Source organism: Mustela erminea, chromosome 8 (genome assembly GCF_009829155.1).
Source record: "Mustela erminea isolate mMusErm1 chromosome 8, mMusErm1.Pri, whole genome shotgun sequence".
Classification (NCBI taxonomy): Eukaryota; Metazoa; Chordata; class Mammalia; order Carnivora; family Mustelidae; genus Mustela; species Mustela erminea.
Genome location: NC_045621.1, coordinates 54827327 through 54834770, shown reverse-complemented (window position 1 = coordinate 54834770; position 7444 = coordinate 54827327). Strand labels below are relative to the sequence as shown.

At 36.3% G+C, this 7444-nt stretch overlaps 1 non-coding gene across 1 annotated transcript; it reads left to right on the top strand.

The window, feature by feature from the left end:
• The first annotated feature begins 210 nt into the window (after window positions 1–210).
• Window positions 211–318, top strand: LOC116597988. The gene has a single exon (XR_004288900.1). It is a non-coding gene; the product is annotated as a U6 spliceosomal RNA (small nuclear RNA).
• Window positions 319–7444: the final 7126 nt, after the last annotated feature.

Here is a 7444-nt window from a genome sequence, read left to right as displayed (position 1 = left end):
CTATCTCCTTAATATCTTTCAAATACATTGTCTGTATCTCTTCTCCAGTGTTCTAGTACTGAACTCTAGGTCTATCTTCTACTATCATCTTTTACCTGATATATTTCAACATTTCTATCTAGTCTTCTCACCTCCAGACTGGCCTCCTCTTTAATTTGTTTTTCACACTGGAAGCCAGAGTAGTTTCTAAAGTCAATATTAAATCATGTTGTTCTCAATTTGGCAGCACATATATTAAAGTTGGAACAATACAAAAAAAGACTAACATGGCCCCTGTGCAAGGATAACTTATAAATGTGCAAAGCATTCTTTGTGTTTTCTGTGTAGATGGGCATGCAATCTATAGAGATGTAATTTACATTATAATAACAGCACAAATGAGGGGAGAGGAGTCATAGAGGAACAAAGATTTTACATACTATTACAATTAAATTGGTATTAATTTGAACTGGATTGTTATGAATTAAGATGTTAATTGAACCCTCATAGCAACCACTAAGAAAATGATTCAAAAACTATAGTAAGAAAGGCTCCTGGGTGGCTCAGTAAGTTAAAGCACCGACTGGTGGTTTCAACTCATGTCATGATCTCATGGGTGGTGAAATCGAGCCCTGAGTTGGGCTCCATACTTAGTGGGGGGTCCGCTTGAAGATTCTCTCCATCTGGCTCTCCCTCCTCTCTAAAATAAATAAGTAAATCTTTAAAAATATACATTAAGAAAAATAACAAAAAAATTAAAGTAGTTCACTAGAAAATATCCTTTTAAAACAAAAATAATAATGGAGAAATGATCCAAAAAAGGAAAAAAAAAGACATGTAAAAAACAAATAGGAAAATGGCAAATAACTTCATTATATGAAAAGGGATTGAATTGAAGGGCAGAAATTTTCAGAACAGATTAAAACAAAACAAAGCAAAACAAAAAACTCCAAACCTAATCATATGCTGTGTATAAGAGACACACTTTAGATTCAAAGGTAAAAGGAGTCAAAAGTAAAAGTATGGGAAAAGATATACTAGGTAAACAATAACCAAAAGAGACCTAGAATGGCTAATCTAAAATCATGCAAAGTAGACTTTAGGACAAAAATTATTACTATAGACTAAGAAGGACACTTGATAATAATAGAGTTAATTTACCAAAATATATAACTGTAAACATATAGATAACAAATTCATGAAACAAAAAAGAATTGAAGAGAAAAATGGTAAATTCAACAATAATAGTTGGGAGATTTCAATATCTCACTTTCCAAAATGATAGAACTAGACAAAAAGTCATCAAGCAGATAGAAAACTTGAACAACACTATAATTCAACTAACAAGGACCTAAAGAACTCTCCATTCAACAACTACAGAGTACACATTCTTCTCAAGTACATGTGAAACATTTACCGGGATAAGAAATACATTAGGCCATAAAACCAGTGTCAATAAATTTCAAAAGATTAAAATCATGTGAAGTATACTCTCCAACCATAGTGAATGAAATTAGGAATTAAAATGAAAGGAAATGAGACAAATTTACAAGTGGAAATTAAACACAATCATAAATAATCACAGGGTCAAGAAACAAATCACAAAGGAAATAAGAATATACTTGAGATGAATGAACATGAAAGCACAACATGCCAAATCTTAAGGATACGGAAAATAGTGCCTAGAAGGAACTTTATAGATGTAATTGCCCATATTGAAAAAGAAGAAAAAAAAAATCTCAAATCAATAACCTAACATTCCACCTTAAGGAATGAGGAAAAACAAGAGTAAACTAAATATAAAGCAAGCAGGAGGGAAATAAATGAAATAGAGAATTGAGAAGCAATAAAGAAAAATCAACATAATCAAAAGTTGCTTCATGGAAAAGATTAATAAAATCGACAAATTTTTAGCTAGCCTATCAAGCAAATAAAAAGAGAAGACTAAAATTACTAAAATCACCAACAAAAAGACATAACTACCAACCTTATGGGGGTGGGGGTGGGGGAGATTATAAGGAGTGGTGGACCGAATACATCCCTTAAAATTCATTTACTGAAGTCCTAACACACAATGGATGGTGTTTAAAAATGGTGCCTTGGGGATTCAGGCTAGGTTAAATCACAAGGGTGATCACAAGGGTGGGGTTCTCATAAAGAGATTAGTGAAGTTAGAAGGAAAGAAAAATTCTCCCCTCTGTTCCCTAACCTTCTTCCCCACCCCATCCCTATCCCAGGTGCCGACACTAAGGAATGACCAAGTGAGAGCAATGAGAAGGTGGCGCTCTGTAAACCAGAAAAAGAGCTCTCACCAGGAGCCAAATTAGTTGGTACTTTGATCTTGGGCTTCCCAACCTCCAGAATTATGAAAAATAAATTTCTATTGCTTAAGCCACTCAGTCTGTAGCATTTTATTATGTCCGCCTGAGCTAACTAAGACGGATTTTGATAAGTACTGCTATAACAAATACCTAAACCCATGAGGTAGCTTTTGGAACTAGACAAGCAATAGAGGCTGAAAGAGTTTGGAGGTCCATGCCAGACATATGGATATTAAGGGAGATTCTGATAAGGGCTCAGAAGGAAGAGGAGAGCTGAAGAGAAAGCTCCATCTTCTTGAAAAAGACCTAAAGAATCATGAATAGAATATTGGTAGGAATATGGGCATTAAAGGCCATCGGTGAAATCTCAGATGGAAATGAGAAACATATTATTGGAAACTGGAGGAAAAGAGGCCCTTGTTATATGGTAAAGAACTTGGCTGAATTGTTTGTGTTCTAGTGTTTTGTGGAAAGTAGAACTTGCGATTTATGAAATTGGATATTTAGTTTAGAAGGGTGGCTCAGTGGGTTAAACCTCTGCCTTCAGCTCAGATCCTGGTCTCAGGGTCCTGGGATCAAGACCCACATCAGGCTCTCTGCTTGGTGGGGAGCCTACTTCTCCCTCTCTCTGCCTGCCTCTCTGCCGACTTGTGGTCTCGCTCTCTGTCAAATAAATAAATAAAATCTTTTAAAAAATGATTTTTAAATACATTTTATTTTTTTTCAAAATAAAATTTTGATACACAACGTTATATTAGTTTCAGGTGTACAGCATAGTGATTGGACAAGTCTATATGTTAGGCAGTGCTCTTTACAAATGTAGCTACCATCTATCAACATACAATGCTATTACAGTATCATTGACTATAGTCTCTATGCTGTGCCTTTCATCCTCATGACTTATTCATTCCCTAAGTGGAAGCCTGTACTCCCACTCTCCTTCATTCATTTTGCCCATCACCCACCCTTCTCCCCTCTGGCAACCATCAATCTGTTCTCTGTATTTATGGCTGCATTTCTGCTTTTTGTTTATTTATTCATTTTTTTTTTAGATTCCATGTACAAGTGAAATCAAATGTATTTGCCTTTCTCTGACTTATTTCAGTTAGCATAATAACCTCTAGATCCATCCACGTTGTTGCAAATGGCAAGATCGCATTCTTTTTTATGGCTGGGTAATATTCCATTATTTAAATATACCACTTCTTCTTTATTCATTCATCTACTGATGGGCACCTGGGTTGCTTCCATATTTTGGCTATTGTAAAGAATGCTACAGTAAACATAGGGATGCATATATCTGCTTTAATTGGTGTTTTTATTTTCTTTGGGTAAATACCCAGTGATGGAGTTACTGGATCAAATGGTATTTCCATTTTTGAGGAATCTTCATACTGTTTCCCACAGTGGCTACAGCAGTTTGCATTCCCAGCAGTGCAAGAGTGTCTCTTTTCTCCATGTCCTTGTCAAAACTTGTTATTTCTTTTTTTTTTTTTTAATTTCTGTGTACGTATGAAACATCTCATGAGTTTATTTTATTTTATTTTATTTTTTAAAGATTTTATTTATTCATTTGAGAGAGAGAAAGTGAGAGAAAGAATGAGAGGGGAGAAGGTCAGAGGGAGAAGCGGACTCCCCATTGAGGTGGGAGCCTGATGCGGGACTTGATTCTGGGACTCTGAGATCATGACCTGAGCCAAAAGCAGTGGCTTAACCAGCTGAGCCACCCAGGTGCCCCAACACTTGTTATTTCTTGTCTTTTTTGGTTTTAGGCATTCTGACAGGTGTTAGAATGAGATATCTCATCGTGGTTTTGACTTGCATTTCCCTGATGATGAGTGGTGTTGAGTAAATTTTCATGTATCTGCTGGCCATCTGATGTTTTCTGGAAAAAAATTTCTATTCAAGTCCTCTGCCCATTTTAAGCTAGATTATTTGGGATATTTTTTTTGTGTGTGTGTTGTGTTATATATGTTCTTTATACATTTTAGATAATAATAACCCTTTATCAGATATATCATTTACAAGTATATTCTCCTATTTGGTAGGTATCCTTTTGTTTTGTTGATGGTTTTCTTTGCCATGTGAAAGCTTTTTAGTTTGATGTAGTACCAATAGTTAATTTTTGTTTTGTTTCTAGGAGACCGTCTAGAAAAATGTTGCTAAGGCCAATGTCAAAGAAATTACTGCCCATGTTTTCTTCTAGGATTTTTACGGTTTCTTGTCTCACATGTAAGTCTTTGATCCATTTTGAGTTTATTTTTGTATATGGTGTGAGAAAGTGGTCCAGTTTCATTCTTGGACATGTAGCTTTCCAGTTTTCCCAACACCATTTATGGAAGAGACTGTCTTTTCTGCATATTCTTACCTCTTTTGTTACAGATTAATTGGCCATATAATTGTGGGTTTATTTCTGAACTCTCTATTCTGTTTCATTGATTTATGTGTCTATTTTTGTGCGAGTACTGCACTGTTTTGATTTCTACAACTTTGTAGTATATCTTGAAATCTGGAATTAGCTGAAAAGATTTCTAAGCAAAGATTTGAAGGAATGATGTGCTTCCTTCTGACTGCTCATATTAAAATACAAGAGAGAAATGAATTGAAGAATAAATTATTAAGAAAAAGGGAATCCAAATTTGGAGATTTGAAAAATTCTCCCCCTATCCATATTACAAAAAATTAGAACACATTTATTAAAGAGAACACCATGGGTTCTGGCTGGACTATCTCTTGATAAGGGGTTTGTGGGATTATGTAAGCAGAAGTACTGCCAGTTTGAACTGAGGGAAATGGAGGTGAGACAAAACGAAGAAAGTCTGTGAGACTTTATTAAATTAACAGGACTGGATGATAGTGCTATTCAGTTAGAACCTATGCTACTCTTTAAGGGAAAAAAATGACCTAAAGGTGATTCAGAGATCATCAGAGCCATTGCCTTGGTTTCAACAGTCAAGATGGCCTCTGACAAAGGCCTTGGGACTGGAATCATCATGCAGAGCTCTGGACCAGGGCTACCCTGAAGTGTCTTGGGGGCAAGACCTCTAACTGGCAATCTTTGGGGCACAATCCCTGTCCAACAAAGGCTCAGAGGCAAGATCTCTGCTCAGTGGTCCAAAAGGCTGAGCATCGAACCAAAGACAGTCCTCTCAAGCCTTAATGGAACTCACCTCTAGGTTTTAGATTTCCTTGGGACCCATTACCCTTTCCTTATTTCCTATTTCTTGCCTTTGGAACAGGGATTTCTCTCCTGTGCCTGTCCCACTATTGTATTTTGGAAACACATAATTTGTCTGGTTTCACAGGTTTATAGCCGGAGAGGATTTGTCTCGGGATGAATCATACCTCGAGTTTCACTCTATCTGATTTAGATGTTTAAATGAGACTTTGGCCTTTAGAGTTGATGCTGGAGTAAGTTAAGATGTTTAGGGTTGTTGGGATACATAAAATATATTTTGCCTGTGAGAAAAACATGAATTTGATGGAGCCCAGAGTGGAATATTATGGACTAAATGTTTGTGTTCCCCCTTCCCAAAATATCACCTGTATATGGAGATGGGGCATTTGGAAGGTAATTAGGATTAGATTAAGACATGAAGATGGGGAGCACCTGGATGGCTCAGTCAAGCGTCTGCCTTGGCTCAGGTCATGATCCCAGGGTCCTGGGATGGAGCCCCACATCAGACTCCCTGCTCAGCAGGGAGCCTGCTTCTCCTTCTGCCACTCCCCCTGCTTGTGTTCTCTCTCCCTCTCTCTCTCTCTCTCTCTCTCTCTCTCTCTCGTCAATTAAATAAATAAATAAAATCTTAAAAAAAAAAAAAAGACATGAGGATGGGATTCTCATGAAGGGATTAACAACCTTAGAAGAAGAGCAAGAGTCTGTCTTCCGTCTGTCTGCCTCTTGACATGTGCAGGCACTGAAGAAAGACCATGTGACAACATAATGGGAAGGTGGCTGTTTATATGCTAGGAAGAGAGCTCTTACCAGGATCCAAATCAACCAGCACCTTGTACTTGACAGCCTCGAAACTGTGAAATAAATTTCTGCTGTTTAAACCAGCCCCATGCACCGTATTTTGTCATGGCAGCCTGAGATACCTAAGACATAATGCATACAGTGAACAATTATAGGCCAATAAAGTAGATAACTTAAGTGAAATGGACAGACTCCTAGAAACATAGAAACAAACAAAGTTTGGGGGGGGATTTTAATGATTATATTTTCATTTTATTTATTTATTTATTTATTTTATTTTATTTTTCAGTGTTCCAAGATTCATTGTTTATGCACCACGCCTAGTGCTCTATGCAGTATGTGCCCTCCTTAATTAATATCCACTACCAGGCTCACTCATTCCCCCCACTCCTCTAAAATCCTTAGTTTGGAAACAAAGTTGATCGATGAAGAAATAGAGAATTTGAAAAGACATGCAGTAAGTAAATAGCTTAAGTTAGTAAGCAACAAACTCCCAGCAAAGAAAAGCCCAGGACTTCATGGCCTCACTGGTAAATTCTATCAAATATTTAGAGAATTAATACCATTCTCAATAAGCTTTTGCAGATATTAAGAGAGGCCAGTATTTTGAGGCCAGGATTTGCCTGATATTGAAGCAAGACAAAGACATCAGAAGAAAAGAAAACTTCAGATCAGTATCCTTATAAATACAGAATCAAAACTCCTCAACCAGATAGTGGTAAACTAAATTTGGCAAAACATAAAAAGATTTTATACCTTACTAAGTGAGATTTATTGCAGGAGTACAAGATTATTTCAACATATGAAAATCAATCTGTATAATGTAATATAGAATAATAAGAATAGAATAAAGGGGAAAAAAATCTTATGTGAACATGTCCACAGATGCAGAAAAAGCATTTTATAAAATCCAACACCTTTTCATGAAAAAACACACTTAGGAAATTAGGAATGGAATGGAACTTTCCAATCTAATAAAAGGCATCTATAAAAACTCCACACAGCTAACATCATAGTTGGGGATGAAAGGGTGAGAGTTTCTCCAGCAAAGTGCCAGGAAGAAAACAATCACCCTCCAGTCTGACATTACTTTATAATTCTAAAATTATGTATTACAGTTAAAAATATCTTTTGTATGGTCTGACCCAATTTTTATTCTTTTTGTTGT